The 19,787-nt window shown below is 40.1% G+C and overlaps 1 protein-coding gene across 2 annotated transcripts in view; it reads right to left on the bottom strand.

The window, feature by feature from the left end:
* The window catches only part of LOC118422057 (leucine-rich repeat-containing protein 4C-like), a 42,506-nt gene that overhangs the window by 16,574 nt on the left and 6,145 nt on the right, over positions 1–19,787 (bottom strand). The window contains exon 1 of one of the 2 annotated variants that reach the window (XM_035829564.1): positions 4,227–4,331. The exons of the other annotated variant lie outside the window; for it this stretch is intronic. The gene's annotated coding sequence lies outside the window, so the exon portion shown is untranslated. Of the gene's footprint in view, positions 1–4,226; positions 4,332–19,787 lie in introns of those variants that run through there. 2 annotated transcript variants of the gene reach the window in all.

Genomic DNA, 19,787 nt, shown 5'->3' with positions numbered 1-19,787 from the left:
CATGCGTGGTTGAAGGAGAAACTACAGCATGACAGATATGTGGCAGAGAGAGCTGCGTCATAAAATGTATCATTCCATTTCGGGGGCGGCAGGCTGTCTGCTCAAAACTGTTTGGTTTTATCGACAAACACATCTTGATGGATTTTCGAATTAGCAAATACATAAAGTATTTGTAAGACGTATCCATAGCCAATATTCTAAATCATTATGTTTAATCATAGTTGCATGTAAACGACTTACCTCAGCAGGGCAGGCCGCAAGAACTCAAAGGAAAAGATGGCAAATAGATAGGTATCATTATCTGAGTCTTGTTGTTTAGTCTTAGCCATGCGTGCGCAGCATTTAGAGCTGATGGGCCCTTGCTTTCAGCACTTTTTATATTAAGAAAATGAGCAGGAATGGTAAAGACAACTACAAGTCTTAAAATATACGGCCAAGTAAAGTGATTATGTTTGCGGGATGGCAAAGGATGCTTGCAAGATTTTCTCTTTATAACCGTTAACCACCGACATGCCAAATTTCAGACAGGTCTATCTCAAGGCTCTAGATTTACAGCTGCAAAGACCCACATTCAGACATGAACAAGTTGTTGAAAGGCTCATTTTAACAAGGAAGGCTTTAGCATTTTGTCATTAGTTATAGAGCTTAGGCCCTGATTTGCATGATTTATGTCTGTAAGTTTAACTTTGCTTAACTTCCAATTGTCCCAAGAATGCTATAGGCATCCTTTACCAATACGGAAATATAATATTTTCTTGAAAATCAAAGTAGGTCTTATTTTGCATAAAGCATCATTCCTTTCTATCTAGTTCCATGATACCTAACCCTAACATGTGTTTGGAGTCAATGGTTGGACCCAGACTCCCATCAGAATGGCAGCAGATACAAACCTCTACACAAAGGACGCTAATGCAGCACATAATATAACATCTGCTGGAAAAAAGTCCAATGGAGCGGCAACCCACCGTAGCCGAAGAAATCAATGACCTGTGTTTTCTGAAATATAACATGACCTATAAAACTGCTACGGTGTAAAACAAATAACATGCGTCATCTAGCGCATACTAGCAGAGGACATGCCAAACTACCTACGAATACAGAAAAGGTGTCGTGAGTTATATAGCCACAAACGTACTCACATCACTTATCACAAAACTTCCTCCAGCGGGTGACCCTCCTTTCCGAACGTATTATTATCATAACAGCTTTGAAGGTACATTTTGTATCTAGCAAACTACGAAGGCACCGTACTAATTTATGTCATTATTCTTTCGATAGTGTGGTTTGTGTGCTTGTTCCAATTGTTCACCCCTGGAGGTGCCATTATAAGAGATCAAATGGTCGATGGCGCCTTAATTATTGAGAACGTTCACAGCTATTTCCTTGCACGGTCAATAAGGCAGAATGCAGAATGTGGCGTCTTATCACCGCAGGCAACGATAATTCTGTGCATGTCATTTACACTCTCTACGAACCCTTCCAGACTGTTCTCCAGCCGTCGTGCATTCAACTCCCGACGGAAACAATTACTCCAAATTTCCCACCACTTTAAACGATGACGGATTTTCAGACTGTGTCTAAAACGTTATGATAATAGAATGTCTTAATAGCTCCTGCTGACTTATTCTATCAAGTTTTTGCAATCATCTATCTAAGAGATGCACAAATTTAACAAAAAAATAATCAACACATAGAGTGTTACATATATGAGTAAGGAGCAAGAACTGGGCATCTCGAGGGTGCAATGCCTGGCCTTGTGCATTTTTTTCTCGGAAGGAAGAAGGAGCTTCCCTGAACTGCGCACACTGAGGAGGAAGGAGCTTCAGCATAACTGCCACACACGAGAACAATAGCCACTGTACACACACTGAGGAACGCTGGATCGTTCAGTATACCGAAAACCTGTACACAAATCTAAAGGCTCAAAATTTATAAACTTCTTCCTTCACTGTGGATCAGACTGTACAATAAAAACAAACGGTTATATCCACATTGCTTAACCGTTACAATAAATAACAAAAAATCGTTTAACTGCAAATAGTTTTTAACTGCAGCATAGATTTCGATAATGAATTTTAATGATTTAATGCTAATTTGATATTTATTAGGAAATTATTATATGAACTTTTATCATGTTGTCTTATGTGGTTTGTTGTTAACTCCTTGTGATAAAGACGAAATTTGGGTTCATGCCCTCGAGGTCTTAAAATCATTGAACTACGCATGATAACTAATTGTTTGTCATATCCATCATCAAAACAGGATGCCAGTTCATGAAGAAGTTGTTTTCTTCAAACAAATCAATTGTACAGATGGCGCTTAGACGTCGTCTGTGTTTATTTTGATAAGCCATTAGCTGTGAATGATGCGCAGGTAAATACAATGTGTAATGTTATGACTCACATTTCTGTCATTGTGATAACCGAAGACGACATAGCTTCGCCATTCTGTAGCTTGAGAATCGTCTTCACTTAACGTTGTTAGTCATTCATACCCTCATGCCACTGAGAGGACGACCTCGCTGCGATCAAAATTTTGATAGGTCGCTCGACAAATCTTTTAGATATTAAAGACTTTGTTTAATTTACGCTTGTGTGTGTTTGTTCTCTTTTCAGCCATACGTTTCATTATTTTACATCATGCTCTAATTCTAACGTCAGGGGATACACAACATCAATTCAGGTCGCAGCGATTGTCATATATATAGCAGTAAAGGTGGTCCTTTTAATTCATCAAATTGAAGATGTGGCAGTCACTTTTATAGTTGGTGGATTCAATGCGAGAAAATGTTTCCTGTCAAGATTTTGTCTAGAATATACGATGGCATTCAATTGAGACTAGTCTGTCGACAGAAATGCATTGTGAACAAACCTTTAGTCACGTAATGTGCCAAGATATTTCAACTTGACATGTACAATGAGTTAGAAGTATTCATAGATATTGCTTTGATATTCCTCCGAGAATTCTATCTGCACGCAGCTATTTGTGTTACCACCGTGTTTAAATTGCTTGGGTAACAAACCATGAAGAGTCACTGACTGTTTTAATTGACGTAAAGAATTCTTAGCGTTAAAATCTCCTATCAATGTGACATGTTTACAGCCTTGCTACAGCTGATTTCCCAATAGCTGATAAGATGACGCCCTACCATTGGATAGATTTGAGTTATGAGGGTGTTAATGTGATTTGCCGAGGATGCGGTTACTTCATCATTGGTTTCTGCCATTCCAGACTTATATTCATCAGGTATGTCAAACAAATGATCTTCGCCTCACACAAAGCTTCAAAGTCACGTAAAGCAGACCTGTTACAGCTTTCCTTACAAATAGCTATATCAATAACGCCAATGTGATGAGATTTCCCCGAAACAACTCCGTGGTTTTCAGAGTTTTAAACAAATGTACACAGATGCATCTTCAAAGCTGTCATTCATACCATTCGTATTGATTATCCAAAGCGGTATGCCGCTCAACATCGCATACTCTAATTCAGCAACAATTGCATGTATAGCATATTAGTATTTCAGCAAAGTAGACCGATATCATCTTACATTCCCATGTTCTGACGTCGACAGTCCCTAGGCTTCATCAACATTTCGCAACAAAGGAAGTAATAATCAATATTCATTTTCCAATACTGAAACAAAAGAGAAATACAGCAAACAACAATTTTCTAGCGACAATCCTTGTTCAAGAACAATTAGATTTACACACAGGCGTATGTCGTGAAAATTTGTCCTTTAGGGATTTACACGTGAATCTTGGTGAAGTTAACGACAGCCGGTTTAGTTGCAGGATACTGTGCGGGTAGAGAATCAGTTTCTCCGCTATTTTCGAATTCGCAAATGCAATTCTTCCCACCATGGCCGAATTGGCCATGTATACAGAAACATTATTTCTAACCCCGTTCATATCCACGGGTAGAAGATTTCAGATCCTTTTCATATCTTGAATACGAACAGCAGCAAAGTATGTACAACATCGGTAGCACTATACATATATACTTGATTTTCATAGTTGGTTTACGGCAAACAACATGGTTACACATCATTGACAACATAACATTCGAGGGTACACATTCACAAAATGTGTTATCGTTTGCTGGTCTTACCGTCTACCTTGTTTAAGGACATAGCAGTTCTAAGACAGTTCTTGTAGTCAAATTCGCGTCCAACCCTACATCTAAAACATCTACATCGTTGCAATATCGATACTTTATAAACGTACCTACAAACGCTTTGACTTGATCCTTCACTCTTCAACTACCTTGCTCAATGGAAGACGAGTTTTGCTGATACCAGACCGCCGCTACAATGCGCCGTGCCGCTGCCCCAATCCTTCCCGTGAATGTGCACCAGACGGTTTTGTTCAACGGTCTTTTTTTTACGAATCCGTCACGTCATTGGATGCCCTACGTCATCGGTTTCTTAATTAGTATTCAATGCGTCTACTGGTACCAATGCTGTGCCTGTAGGGACTCACGAGGGAAGGACGTCAATCCCAAATCTTTTAACTTTCATCATTGTTCATTCAAAACGTCGAATTTCTCACAAACACTATACTCATGCCATCGGCGCCGGCGCTTGAGTGTAACTCCCTTTGATATTGTATGTACCGCCTATACATTAACTTAAAGGTAATTGCATGTACATGGTAAGGACGCGGACATCTAAATGTTTTCTTTATAGACGGTGATGGTAACAGCCAATAAATCTGGCAAGTGTATAAGAGAAACGTTTTCCCTGAAACCCATTACATTATTTTCTGGTGAAGTATAGCTTATAACGTTAATTACATACGGATGAGACAATTGCAATATTCCAGCACTATCTATTCCATGTCAGTGGATGGCGTTTTTATCGTAAAGCAAACACCATAAGCGACACAGCGGCAAATGTTAATATTACATAACTGTAATCACCTAGTTTAAGTTTGAGGCTAAGGTGATATGTCTTGATGTGTATAGACATATGCAGATTAACCGTTTTGGGTATACAGAGTGAAACGCATGTACTGCACAAAATACAAGGTAGCCGACAGTCTTGGCAACATATTGCCAACCGTCATCTTAATCTGGCATAGATCTAGCCCTAACTCTAATTCTATAACTTACAAGAACGTCGCCCTTTCTTTAAGCATGTGTACATTCATAATGTATGTTCAGATTCTAGGCACTTCCAGCTGTTCCTTCTAGTCTTTCCACCAAAAGAAAATGTTGTGGTAATTAGGATTCAGTAACATCTGCTTTTTGACACGAATTATTATTTCTTTGCAATGGAATCTTACCTCCAAATACACTTGAGGGAAATTGTGTCTACATGTATAAAAATGTTAGAAATGTGTAAATTCACATGGCCTATGTAATGCTTTCCATCTTATATGTTAACCCTCAAACATCAGCAGTGCTGTCTTGAGGGTCAGACTAATATCTTGTTACATTTGAAATAGATAAATACATGAACAAATAATGTACGTTAGGCTCTGTTGATGTCTAGTGTGCCAGATGGCGCCCATTCAACATATGCACCTCGATGTGCGGTCTTGATAGATCATGGCGTACTTTGAGTCTACAGAATGTATATAAGCACGGACGAGATGTGACACTACCGTGAGAACTTATCTAAAGGTGAATTGGTTTTGATAACGGCATGGCAGAAACAACGTGTTCGGTCCCTTTTGGCGAGGTTACCATGGTGACCCGTACATATATGGACTGCAGGACCAAAGAGAAATAGGACCCTGAAGAATTGACCCACACATGGCTATAGACTGCCTTTAATATCCATGTTGCGAAAATGGGGTCGAAGGTTTTGTGATATATCCGTACGGTGACGTCTAATTTTTCACTCCCGTTTAATTTGTGCAGGGCAACTTGAAAAACAATTTCTCAATATCGAATATGTAGTTTTCCAACTGGTATTCATCAGTAGTTTCTTACGAAATACATAATACAAGGCCGCGCCAAGAGATTCAAGGTACAGGGAGCATTTATCAACAGGAAAAAGCATCAGCACTGCACGCGTTTACTCAAAAATAATTAATACATTCATGAATTCATGTCGTTTGCCAAAATAATCAAGATGTCTATGTTACTTGCACTTATAAAATCATCACATAGATGCACATGGGAAATTGCAATGGAAAGAACCTAATGGACAGTCGTCAATCAAACATTACATTTCATAACATGAATAAATGGAGGCATCTGTTAACCAATGTAAATGAATAACTTCTATCATTATCCATCGCAAACTTAAACCAGTAAAGTCTCTTCACATCAATGGAGGTTCAGTAACACTATCATGGTGTATAATGTATTCAATGCCATTGTGAAGTTATGTAGGAAAATACACTGATTTCTTTTGCATACAATTATCACATTGTCATCGGCCCTACTCATTAGGGGGTGCAGCTAGGGAATTGCCTGTCGTTCATTGTATATAACGTCGGGAATTTATTTGTACAGAGGAATTAAGGGCAATATCAGTCTTATATTGTAGATTGACTTTTCCCATATAATCATTGCCATTTGGTTTGATCAATGGTCCAAAGGCTAAGTATTTCTGACACTAAATTTATCTATGCTGGAAACGACCATTTTCAATACTTGTAATCAGGTGTTTGACATGTCTGACCCCATACCGTCCAATATCCGTCAATGGACAATATACTCTAATTAGAAACAAGATACTGCAAACGCAAACAATGCAAATTATCAGTGGATATGTAGGTCAAAGCAAGTTCTTTTATGCGCCCCGCATTAAGGAAATGTTTCTATTTATGAATGTTATCATTATAATGGTAGTAGACGAGAGAGTGGAAAAGAAAGTGCACACCCCTTCATGTGCGGGCCAGGCTACAGATCACCTATCCCACGACGGCGAGTGATTGTCTGCCTACCATTGTCTACCGAGACAGACGGATGCCAACAACAATGGCAGTAACCTGTTGATAAAGGTCTCACTGTACTTGCGTCAAGCTTGCGTCACTGTGGGGTTCGAAGAACGTATTCTCTTCCTTTTTGTTTATTTGTTCGTCTTCTACGTCATACTTTAACGTAATACGCAACATCTAAATCATAAAAAAAAATTGGAGAAAGTAACAAAACTGTGACGCAGTGAACGAACCCCGCAGTGACGCAAGGTTGACGCAAGTGCAGGGAAAGTACACCTTTAGGGAAAATATTTCTATTGATAATGGTATCATTATGGCAGTAACTTGTTGATAACGCACTGCATGGTCATGAGGGTATCCCAGATAAAAGACAATTACCACATGATCTAGCTGCTTGTCTTACGCACTCTAGTGGTATTGAGTTAGTGGTTGAGTTATGGCTATATGATTGACTCCCTTTGTGTGAGTTTTGCTTTCTAATTTACAAAGAGATATTTGTTTTAGTATGCTTCAGTTACACGTTTTAATCACGTTCACCGCTGAGTGATAGGGAGTGGACACAACAAATGTCAATCAAGGCCTTATTTGCATGCTAATGAAATAGATAAGGTACACAAAAACTGTACATATCTCACGAAGGCGTGAGATGTTCAAACTCTTGTGGAAACAATCATGGTAGATGTTCTTTCCCTGATTACGAATACCAAGAGCACGTTCCGATTGACTATGTGCTTATATATAAAAATCTTCACTAAAGTTCATACCTTCTAGTGAAAATATTCATCTCACAAACTCACATTATAAACGCCAAACGGTCAGGATGGTAACAACTTTTACGGCCTGTATAATCATATATTTTAAACTGTGGTTAAAGCAGCTGGTGGCATACTTGGAATTCTCCAGTACAGCAGCTTCCTATCCCGTAAGACTCATTACACTTGATTTAATCATCCGATTTTGACATGAATATCGTCGCGAGATGAGAAAACGTGTGGATGAATCCTGGCTGGTGGGTGGTGTCCCGTGAATATGTCTCATCTATACACACCATGGCGTTAAGAACATTGTAACCTAGGCTACTTAGTCCCTAGAACATTGTAAACATGTACACAAATCATCACTCAGATAGTGGGCAACTTTCAAGCAATCCCAGCAGAATATGCATTCCCGTTTTAAGTGTCTGTGAATGTATTCGTCAAGAAGGCTTTTACTTATAAAATCGGTTACTGTATTCGTCAAGAAGGTTATAAAATCGGTTACTGTATGCCATTATGTGGGTCTATATGTAGGTCAAGAGCAAAACTCGAGAACATGTGGGTAGATTTTAATGATATTCGGTATTTTTGAATTCTAAAACAGTTTGCTAGTTGAAGTTGGAATCAGTAATCCGTTCCTTTTTCACAAGAGTCGAGAAAATCTGAATGCGTGACTCTAATGAGATTATTAGGAGGAAGCAATCCGTCTTCTATACATTGGAGTTAGGCTGTAATTGGAGTCAGGATTGCTGATATCACTCTTCCTGTTAATGTCACGGTACGTTTAAAAGATTGAGGCGCCATGATTTCGGTGAACAAACCATTAAGGCGCGTATTAAGTGGGAACGGTTATGTTACCAAGGTCTTTTATCCCCACGTTCTACTGTAATCCATCTTAAGTGTAGGCATCTATCACACAGAGGCCCCTCTTAAGAATGGCCTCGCTGCCACACTACGTTTCTAGCACATTGAGGATATAGTCCTTGTTTCGGTCATGTTGGTTCATGTGGTTGAAAATCAGAATGACATTATATACATAAATGAAAGTAAGTTTGGTACCTCTTCTGCTACTGCAGTACATTTTGTATCGCTGTTTAGACAACATATTTTGAGTGAAAGCTAAGGAAAGTTGATCCGTTACAAACTGTAGTTGACTGAAAGAATACGCAAATTCATGCACATGCGTAATTACTGACAACTCGTTTTATAATTTACCCATACGTACAGTACTAGTGCTTGTTTCTGCGATTGAAAACTAAAACTAATATGCATAAAGAGTTAAGTTGAAAGAAACTCATAGTTTATAATGTAAAGTTTATTGCAAATTCTTGCCCTTGGGCTAATTGCAGGTAACATGAGAGATTCAGACAAACTATAAAAAAACAATATCAAAGGTGTTTACTCCAGTCTAAAACTAGCAAAAGCTAACTCTAGATCCTGGGTTATTGGGTTCGACTCCTTTTTCGAAGACAGTGGAAGACGAAAGATCCCACCTTTTCTATTATGTGTGGGTTTTGTGAAGTTAGAAGGAGAATTGTTTTCTTTTATAATATTCTTGTGAGAATTGCTTGGTATCTACGCGACCTCCCTCTGCTGATGTTCAATTGGCCATCATTGCTTTTATCTCTATCACGGCACGTTTAATGCCCAACGTGTCCACTGAAACCGCAAAATGTCCATTTTATGTGCCAGCTCGGGCCTCCCCAATAACATCCAATAGACCAGCGCCCAGCCCCACTCCATCAACTTCCCACACGCCCATTACGTGGTTGGTAATGGCCTTGCTGAATGTTATTGGAACCGCATTCCCGTAAGCCGGCTTTAAAGTCAGTTGTTTCAGTTCTCCAACTATATTTCTTGTTTTTGCAGAGTGCTGGTTTGATCATCTTTGCACAAGTACTTCTGAATACTGCCATCAGTCATCTCATTGTATCTATATATAACTGGCGCTTCTTACTTCCATAGGCAATGTTTCTTCACATTGTGCTGTTTCTTTTGTTGTCTTCTAGCAAGTGCAGACACAAAGCATGAACATCAGTGCACAACAAGCAATATTTGAATTCCATACCAGTCTTCACATAGATCACATTCCCAATCAATTTTCTGCACATGCACGGCTTAGACCAAGTACGATCTAAAAGGAAATTAGAGCCATTCCCCAGGGCACTACAGGGTAGATCTGATAATGACAAAAAGTAATTGGCCTTTTTTCTTTGTTCCGTGTATGTACCATTATCAGTCATTACGTATAACATCTCATTTCGAATGCAACATCATCTGTTGTTCAGCAACCTGCCGAGTGACCTGAGGAAATGTGACATATTTTGCGACGCGCGATGGTTTATTGGCACTCTGGGTTTCCTGTTACACCTCTCTAAAGGGACAAAGGTACGTTTGAATTTTATCAAAGGTCACAGAGGACTATAAAAAGGAACTGATAGCGATAACTAACGGGAAACATCTTACTTAGGACGGGGTACGTTTACAATGTCTGTTTAGATGAGCATGAGAAGAAAAGGCAGGCCACAATAGCAAGAGACTTTATTTTTTTACCCTTAGAACCATAGATCTAACTAGATTCTTGGTAGTGTATAGACGTATTGGGCGCAAAGATAAAACGTTTTTTTAAAGCAAAGGAGATCGTTTGTGAATGCAACCGTATATGTAGATATCTTTTGAGATCCTAATACGTGTCGCAGCCTCTTGTATTGTTTTTCTGTGCCGACAGCATTAGCCATGCAGTGCTGGCAATGATGTTGATGCGATATGAATGTAAGCCACAAGTAGCGAAGGTGTCCTTTCTTTCTCATTTACTGTAATAACATTAACTTCAGTACACAGAGTTTACCGTCTAATATAGAAGCAGTGAAATGTAGAACCAGATTCCATCTCCCCAGTTCCAGTCATCACCTTCTTATCCCTGAACGTTAAGTCGACAGCAGTTAAGAACCGCTGGCTTGGCATTAGTGAAATAGCGTGTTATGTAATGGGAAACATTAGTGTGCTCGTTTCTTCATCTTCCCGATGCTACTAATACGTTTCTAGACGTGAGTAAGTAAGCTGTTACCGAGCCTGTTGACAGAGGTGAAGGTTTCATCATCATGTTTGCAGATGTGACTTGAATATACCGAGATTACACATGCCACGGGACATACTAATTACAATAAGTTTGTACAAATAGAAAGACATAACGTTAGGTGTATTCAGAAGAAATGCGTCAAGTTTTGCAGAAAACAAGCAGAAAACAATTCAATACAGGACGCTGTATCTGCTATCCTGCTCAGATCTGAAGGTATTCGTTACTGGAAAACATGAAGTGTGAAATGTGACTGGCGCCTCTAACTTAAGGGGAGCAGGCTTAACTTGGCAATGTATCTCAATATGAACTAAGGTAACCTCGTTATTCTCAGCCCTCATGGCTTTTTGATCTTTTCCCGCAAACAACTTCAGGCCACAAGAGTAACGTTATAAGTGCCCCCCGGAAAGTAGTAGGCAGCTGAGACCACATACTATGTCATTGCTGAGAGCATGATGATTTACCGCCCGCTTTTAATGTTTTCATCTTGTGTGGCTTTGTCTATAAAACTGTTTATGTCTTCACGACCTTGCATTGGCTATCGCTGCTAACCAAACCTTCCCTACGGTGTGTTAGTGTTAAAAAAAAACGGCTTGGAAATGGACGGCAATCCGATTGAAACATGTTCTCCTCAGGTAGAATCGTCTATTGCCACCCTGGGAAAAAGCCTGGGCAATCTAGTGCTGTTTATTGCCACGGAACACCCGTCCGTTAGTGATAAGGCCTGGTCATGGAGGAAATGGCCTTAGGACAAAACAACATTCTGTGGGCGAGGTAATGGGAAACGCTCGGGACGGAATCCGCTAACGTTCTACTGCACGTCCAGGGTCGATGCAGGTAACATCTCCCACTGTCAGGAAAGTTCAATCTCATCAGAACGGACCAAAGCAAGGCTTTGCAAGGTCGTATGGTTTCATGTTATGACAGCAAGATGTCAAAAAGAAATGTGACTATTGGTTTGAGTACATCATAGCCCCGAATGAGAGCATTTTGCTTAGATTCGCAACATAAACATTTAACTGAATCTGCTTGCCGTGATCGTGAGTGAGTATTACCTGCAAAATGTTTTCTTCTGTGCTGTATATTGATATAAACAAGTCATTTTCTATATACCCCAAACATATACAAGGCTATGCACGTCATCAGTGTGAAGTACGGACAGTAACGAAACGGGGTCAGAATATAAATCAGAATGACGCTGTAAGTCAGCACCGTTAATCATGGAATGTGTTCTTTATGGTAGCCAGGGACCTGTCATGCCTTGTAAACACGCCCTCTGGTCAGTATTGGCCACATTCCATGACCTTAGTGAGCTGCCTGTTCCAATCATGTATGTAACTAATATCCCAAACATAGCAACCAGACTGTCATAGAGCATGCAAAACCTGTTCTTCTGCGAAATAAGTAATTATCAGCCTTTGTCCTCCTGGTTACGTGTGATAGGATAAGCAGGATTGGACTTTTGTTGGGCAACATTTAAGAAGCATATCTCAACATTCCAGAGCCAATTTCTTTGCTGCACATTCAAGACTTTCAGGGCTTCATCAGCTCAAGAAAGACTCAAGATAAGTAAGACGCCAGCTATTTGACAACACCTATTGCACAATAGAATTTCAAGTTTGAAAATTACAGGCTTCATTGCTCATAATTCGTAGTATTTTTTCGGCAGTTATTGCTTGAGAAGTTCTACAACGATGATGCGTTCATGGGTGGTAATGACATTGCGTTTCTTCATTATTTCAATTCGTCTTCCCCCGTGAATAAACTTTGACTATATGAAGACGAGCATACTCTTTGATTTTAGAATTTTATCAAATGGTACAAAAGGTTTCCCAGTTCAAAGCATATCAACGCGTTAAAGCTGCGTTTGATCCACGAAATCACAAGCACATCAAAGGGTACGTGGACGTAGAAAGAGGGTTCGACAGCAGCTATTGATCATATGCAATTGCATCGTGTTCTTGTGTAAAACGCACAAAGTACAAACATTGATTATATCTAATCGACAGTGTACAATTACAAGGTCATATGACACGTACTAAGAGCTGCCAATTTGGCATTTCACTACTGACAGGCATCACATAACATTTTCTATTTGAGATTTCGACTGATGCTTTTTCCAGACATGTAAGTGCCGGTAAAAGCAAGGCATGCCCTGGGTACGTTCCGTGATTGCAAGTCTACTTTTCTCATCATATGCCCTTCAGATCTTCCACATCCCCTTTACTTTGTAGTTAAAAAGCAGTCACAATCTTTGGCGCACCGAACTTTAAGAAACACCAGTTGGATTAACGTTAAGATGAGGTTCCGATGGACAAAGAGAAAGGAGTGTGGTGATCTGTACTTTATTCTAAAGCAAGTGACATGTGTCATCTTCAAAGGTGATGCCTAGGGGAAACATGGAAAGGGTCGAAGAAGAAGGAAGACACCAGTCGCATGTTAAACAAGCGTTGATGCTGCGTCGTTGGAAATGGATTTTTCTTTGGGAAACTGTTCAAAGTTTGGGGTTGCATTACAGATGCAGGCTGCCATGACGTTTTGATAAAATACTGGCCGAGAGCATATAACCAAAATGAACAGACATACAACGGCAGCGATATAGGTCCTCGCAAGCGTCAATTAGGTCTACATTCGCACTTTTCTACGCTTTCCTTACACCCATGTCCTTTTTCATCGTACAATTATGTTAATGGCATAGCGAGTTCTAGGAGCAATTTACCATGGTCTATTTTATATGTCAAAACGGACCACGCATACACACACCCGCATCAGTCCGGGCTGCTATGTAGGCTGTTCCTGGAGGCAATTTCAATGTGATAATCTTGAAGTAATTGGATTTCAGTCGAAGATGTATGGCTAGATTTTTTCATCCCCAAATGGTTTGAGAGAGGCAAACCCATTTAAATATAAGATACCAAGGGGGTGGGTGGGGGTGTGTAAATGCGCAGGAAATCCCAGGCAACTGCGTTTCCTTATACTCACATCAAAGGCATAACGCGCTTCTACCAGAATTACTGGCATTAGACTATGTGTTTTTCAAACCAGCTATTGCAACGCAGATAAAATTCACTTTGACGAATGTTGTGAATGACCAAAGAATGGACATTATGTGTGTGTGTGTGTGTGTGTGTGTGTGTGCGTGTGTGCGTGTGTGCGTGTGTGTGTGTGTGTGTGTGTGTGTGTGTGTGTGTGTGGTGTGAGTGTGTGTATCCAGAATCACCCTCTATTAATGGAACTAATGAGTCGGTTTGACAAATGATTCCATTGTTTACGTCACTGCCTTACATCGCCAAATCTATGTGATACTAGCTTAGTAAAGTGCACACCTACTTGAAGCTCCCGCTAGAACCAGCAATGAAAGCGTTCCCCTCTTCATTCTACGCCCATCAGAAAACATTTCTTTTGTTCTGCAAGCTGATGGTTACCCACGACAAATGGATGATGTCTTGTGGAACAAGCACGTCCAAAAAACTCTCTTCCCCACACTTGTAAGATGTATTATTACTAAGTTCCAGGCCCTGCAATGGGATTTCCAGGTCTCTAGTGTCCCTCAACTGACCTGAATGTTCGATCGGTAAGTAAACTGCGACAACTGCCTCCTGCAGGCAATATTGATTCTTGTAAAGTCCATGTATAACGTTCTAGTAATCGTGGACGGCAGAAAGTAACGTGGTCGACTGGCAACGACCCACCTGGGATCACTGGTAAATTGAAGCCATTTCTCTATCTTCTCATTCTAAATGCCATAAATTGAAACCATTACGCTATCTCCTAACTCTAAATGCCAACGGTCCAGTGGAAACGCCACGGCACCGCAATCGAAGAGATGACTTTTAAAGCTAGTTACTTCTGGTCTGTAAGTGAGAGGTAGACGCGAAGCAGATCCCTTCAGGTTAATGACTTCTACAGGGGACATAACCCTCAGTCAAAATCTCATTAAGCGGGTTAGCCCTTGTATGTGTTCCAGTATTTATTGTGATAAATATGAGTAGGTCGCATCATGCAGTTTGAGTTGATTTGTAAGAGTAAAAAATGTACGTCAAAAATCTCTTTGGACCACAAGCAATCATACAGCTGTAAGCCATACGTTTCTTACGACCTGACACGTATACGGCAAAGATAATCTTAGCAATAAAAAGATAACGACATCTTCTGCCACATATGCATTTCCAGCAGCGAAAAAATGTGCAGGATTCATTTTATGTTCCTCCGCCAGGCCAGGCTCACATGTAGGGGAGTCCTGGGCATTTCTTGCAGCAAGGATCATAAAACATCTCGGGCAATCACCATGACTGTATTTCATTAATTCTCACGTTCCTGTATACTGTCGTGTAAATGTAAATAACTAGTATTACAGCTGTGTCAAAGACTTCAGCTTCAGAAACAAATACTAGTTAGAAGGTTGCCGAGAAGATTTGAAGAGAGAAGGAAACAAAGTGTTGAGACGTTTCCTCATAGGTAGCGTAGACTACCCACAAAACATAACGGATGACGTATCAACATCTCAAACCTCTAATTACGACACTTTTTTTCTCACAGCTTTGAAGTTTCGTTGAAGGTATCACTGCTATACTGACGCCTATAACGGTCATCACATCATTGCCTCTTCATGTATATTTCCAGTCGCGTGTATCGTTGGTAATTGTGTATGATTTACCACTACATACCTACACCTTAGAGGTGATATAACCTGCTATATCGTGCCTAAAGAACGATGGGAGAATGAGTAAACACGCAGACCAGAATCTTTGTGAATACGCAGAACAGCACTATTGTGCCAAGTACTGCCAACCATCTTCAGAGCTTCTTTAAGCGCTAGAAACATTATGACCTGCTGCATAATTGGCAACAGAACTCAGAAATCTTGAAGTTAACTTGAAATTTCTAAAGTACATAACATTGATTACTAATATCAGATTAACAATCAAAAGCTATTTGGAAGTCTTGAAGTGACAAAATCGAGAGATACGCTGGTCTCAGCCTAGTGTTTCGCGCTTACTTGCTTAAGATGTGAAAGGTGTGGCTCATCCTGGTGGCATTCACGTTATCTTTAGAATGCTCTACTAAGGGCAAGAGGCCACACAATGCGCACGCGATCGAATCTAAGGAATTCGTTGCAGATCCGCAATATTGTATTTAGCTCATGGTAGCACTTATTGACTACATATTCTCGAGGGATTAATGATGCAATTTCATGGAGAGATAGCCACTAGGATGGAGACTTTCAGGCATCAGGCGATTGGTTATGCAGGAACACAGCATTGTACGTCACATTGATGACAGTAATCAATACAATTTAGGTGGATTTTCATGGCATATTGAGTTAAATATAGTAGGATCAAAACCCTTTATACAGTCTATGAACATATTGTTTGAGAAGTCTGGCAGTTTGGAAGTCTGATAAAGTAATACTCAGTCGGTGTAAGCTGAAGTCCAATGTACGCACACAAGCAAGCCAGCTCAGCAGTATCTAAGACGAATATTTCAAACTTGTTTACGATATCAGAACTAGGTGAACATCAAACGTCACTGATAACCCTAAACAGATACTGCCTTTACCCATAACGCAACTTGGAAGAAAGCACTGGTCAGCACCTGATTATGAAGGATACTTTTAATACCGAATAAGTGATGGCTGTAAGACTGTGAGAGTAGGAGCTTTACGTACAGGGGCTAAGAGAATATTAAGCACTGTCTGCACAGGATTGTGACATTGTTTTTGGCAAGAGCTTAGGAGCACACTCCCCAAGAAATGGTGACTTTTCGACCTGTGTTACTAATGCATGGATGACTGGAACCAACTGCCCTCGAGAGGATGGCAGAAAAAGATACTGGTCTTAGGAGTTGATCCGTTTCTTAACGAACACAAATGTTCTTCCAGGCTGACGTCGGTGTGACCCACATTTCCCTGACACAGATTTCTATCATTACAAAGAGATCATAGTAAACGCTAAGCTATAAGGGAACGAGAGGACAAATCACGTTGCTACTTAGTTTCTAAAACCATTCTAAGCTGCTGGGCAAAGTTTGTTTAGTCCATAGCGCTATCAATAATGCTTAAAAAGACATTTACTCCCACCATCTGCACACTCCCAAATAAGGAAAAGCTGCAAGGCAACATGCGTTGCATTCCAAGTAATGATAAATATTCCCGATTTTAGTTTAACGGTGCATATTCGACTAAAGCCCAGTATTTTCCAAACCCTATGGCATATACAGGCTCAACCCTGATTGGTTGTAGCTGCATTCTCAGAATCTATGGACGAGGAAGTTTTGTGTAGAATAAGAACTTGTAGCGCGACAACACCAGGCATGCCAATTGTATTACAAGTCGTGCCCTTTGATGTCTTTTGGATGGGGTTAGAGTTATTCGACTTCAAGGCAGTGATAAGAAATGCTGCACCAGTAGAAATACTACTGCAGTTTGACTGGACATGACCTTTTGAGTCTGCCGCAAGATAGATATGTCCACTATGCTCTTTCCACACAAATATACCTTTGTTAGCTGTGGGCAATGCTGGAGAAAAGTTTCTTGAATTATTTTGGATGGTTGGTGATGATTACTATTTTAACAGCCATGATTACTGCAGAACTTGTAATGAGTGATGCATGTGAATAAAATCGAGATGTTTGGATAACATCATTTGTATAACATCCTACTTTCGAAATAACAATTGCACACATGCACAGAAAACAACAGCAACAAATTTAGATACAAGAAACTACCATTTGCTAATGTGATCTTATGTAGGGTGTTAGAAATTAACGGATAAATCTTTGGGCACATGGATGATTTAATGGCCTTGAAACCGGTTCCAACAGCATTCTTGATGGAGAACACATCACATAGATCCTTCAAACTCAAGCAGGCGCTGAAATAATCTAGCTGATCGATATTCCTCCCCTCAAACTTGTTCAGCGAACCCACACATTGACTTCTGATTCATACAGCTTTCTCACTGGCCTGCCGATCCATCCATATCTTCGCTCGCTAAAAGCCATTCTGTCTTATTCAACTCTCTGGCGCTGGCGAGACGGTAGAATTCCAATCATGCACAGGTCTGAAGCAGGTCGTGAACAATAGAAGTAGAAATACTTCTGTACCGAAGCCAACTTAGTTCTCCACTCAACTATATATATAGACGGTAATGGCGATGCGATCTCACTGTGAGCAAAATTAGATTGCTGTAACCTTTGATTTATGCAACATGTGAGAGTATCTTTGAAACGATAACAAAACACACGTAAGTATGAAATTATTTGAGTGCTCTTTACATCACTCTGTCAAAGCGAGGTCACCTCCGGAGCTCCCTAACTGCATGGGGTTGTCAGCAATGTCAATACTGGATATCATATCAGGGAAAGGAGAGCATGGCAGGTCACATCATAGCACTATCAGTGTCACCGATCTGAACTAGCTGTCGTGACCTCCCTGCCACACACATTTATATCTGAACGTGAAAGAAGCCGACTTGATGCTGAAATGCTTTGCTTTAAACCCATTTCTTTGTCATACTACCGAGAAGAGGTAGATACAGGATGGCAAATGCTCAGTTTCCTGCAAAGATTCAGGAAGATATACATCATAGCCAACCTAGTAATGGATATGATTACATTGCGTGGTTGGTGTCACCATCAGATACGAACATCCCATTACACAAATGGAAAATGGTAGGTGAAGAAACCAAATTCTGAGACTTACCAATGAATCTTCACAGACACATCGGTTCTCACTGGCAAAATATCATGTGATTCTTGGTATCAGCAAGGAGGTTATATCAGGCAGAGCAGCAGGGACAGGTGGTAAGCGGATGTGTCAGGCGTGAAGACAGAGATTTGTACACAGCTGCCAGACCATAGACATTTTTGAGGTTACATACATTGGACATTTCAAAACAGGCACATTTGTCTTCCAATATTCTTCTTGAGACGTTGTACGATTAATGTGCTATTTCACAATAGAACATCGAAGTTGTTTAACGTCCCTCATTGATGATGGACATGTTTTGAAAGATGAATATGGGTTTGGGTGTATTCCACTTGCACTGTATTCCATTGCAAGCTTACTTATGTCGACAATTTTTTGCCTCGGGTCGTGGTGTCTCCCCATTTTTGTATTCCACAGTCAGTGAAACTTCGAATTTATTGTTTGGGGTATTCAGAGAAGGCATCAACAAGTTCCTTTGGGATATTTGGAGGCGAAGATATGATATAACGCACCGTGTAGGTCTAATGAGTTCATTCAAAAAGTCACCGATGAAATCCCATGTAGATAAACAAAAACACACGAGAATTCTTTAAGACCCAATTACTGTAATAAATATGGTAATTCTTCTGTAACTAAGTCAAAATGCTTAAGGTATACCACTTACAGGTGGCACTGTATTCCCTAGTGTCTTCGCAAAGGCGATAAGGTTAGCGTTAAGTGTATTGTGGTAGACAACCGATCTAGTTTTGATTAAACTACCCATTACATGTTACCATCTGTTAGCCTCAAGGCGGGGAAAATCCTAGTTGTTTGAGACATTAACCCAAATAAGATGAGGATGAAATGTTTCGGATTCTCATCCGTGATTGGCTGCGATTTAACATGGAGAAACTGTAACGAAACATGACAGGCACGTACGCCGGAGGGAAAACTGAGCCATAAGGTGGATCTGTTTATTTCATTGTAAAGGCACTGTCTAATTTCTCTCCACTGTCATTAAAACCATGGTACCTTAAGCTTTTCTGAAAGTCTATCCATTCACGGGATTTACCTTTCTTCAATACAAAGATTACACAAAATCACGTGATACATGAACCAACACATGTACTTAGCCTGCAGTTATTGCGATCGGGCGATTATGCTTAGGTCTGTTCAAAATATGGTGTATTTGGATACTTGTCTCTCTCTGACTAAAAACGAACAGTATCAGAATACACGACGTGTAACCTAGCATATTTGATGCCAGATACCTCTTAAACGTTCCAGTTATAATAGTAAAACTAAACCAAAAGATGTAAGATACGCCAAAATTAGTTACTCAAGCAACTGGATATGGTTTTGAAACGGTCAGAGGT

The sequence above is a fragment of the Branchiostoma floridae genome, chromosome 8, assembly GCF_000003815.2.
Source record: "Branchiostoma floridae strain S238N-H82 chromosome 8, Bfl_VNyyK, whole genome shotgun sequence".
In the NCBI taxonomy this organism is placed as follows: domain Eukaryota; kingdom Metazoa; phylum Chordata; class Leptocardii; order Amphioxiformes; family Branchiostomatidae; genus Branchiostoma; species Branchiostoma floridae.
The sequence above is the reverse complement of the archived record's forward strand: the minus strand, read 5'-3'. Positions and strand labels throughout refer to the sequence as shown.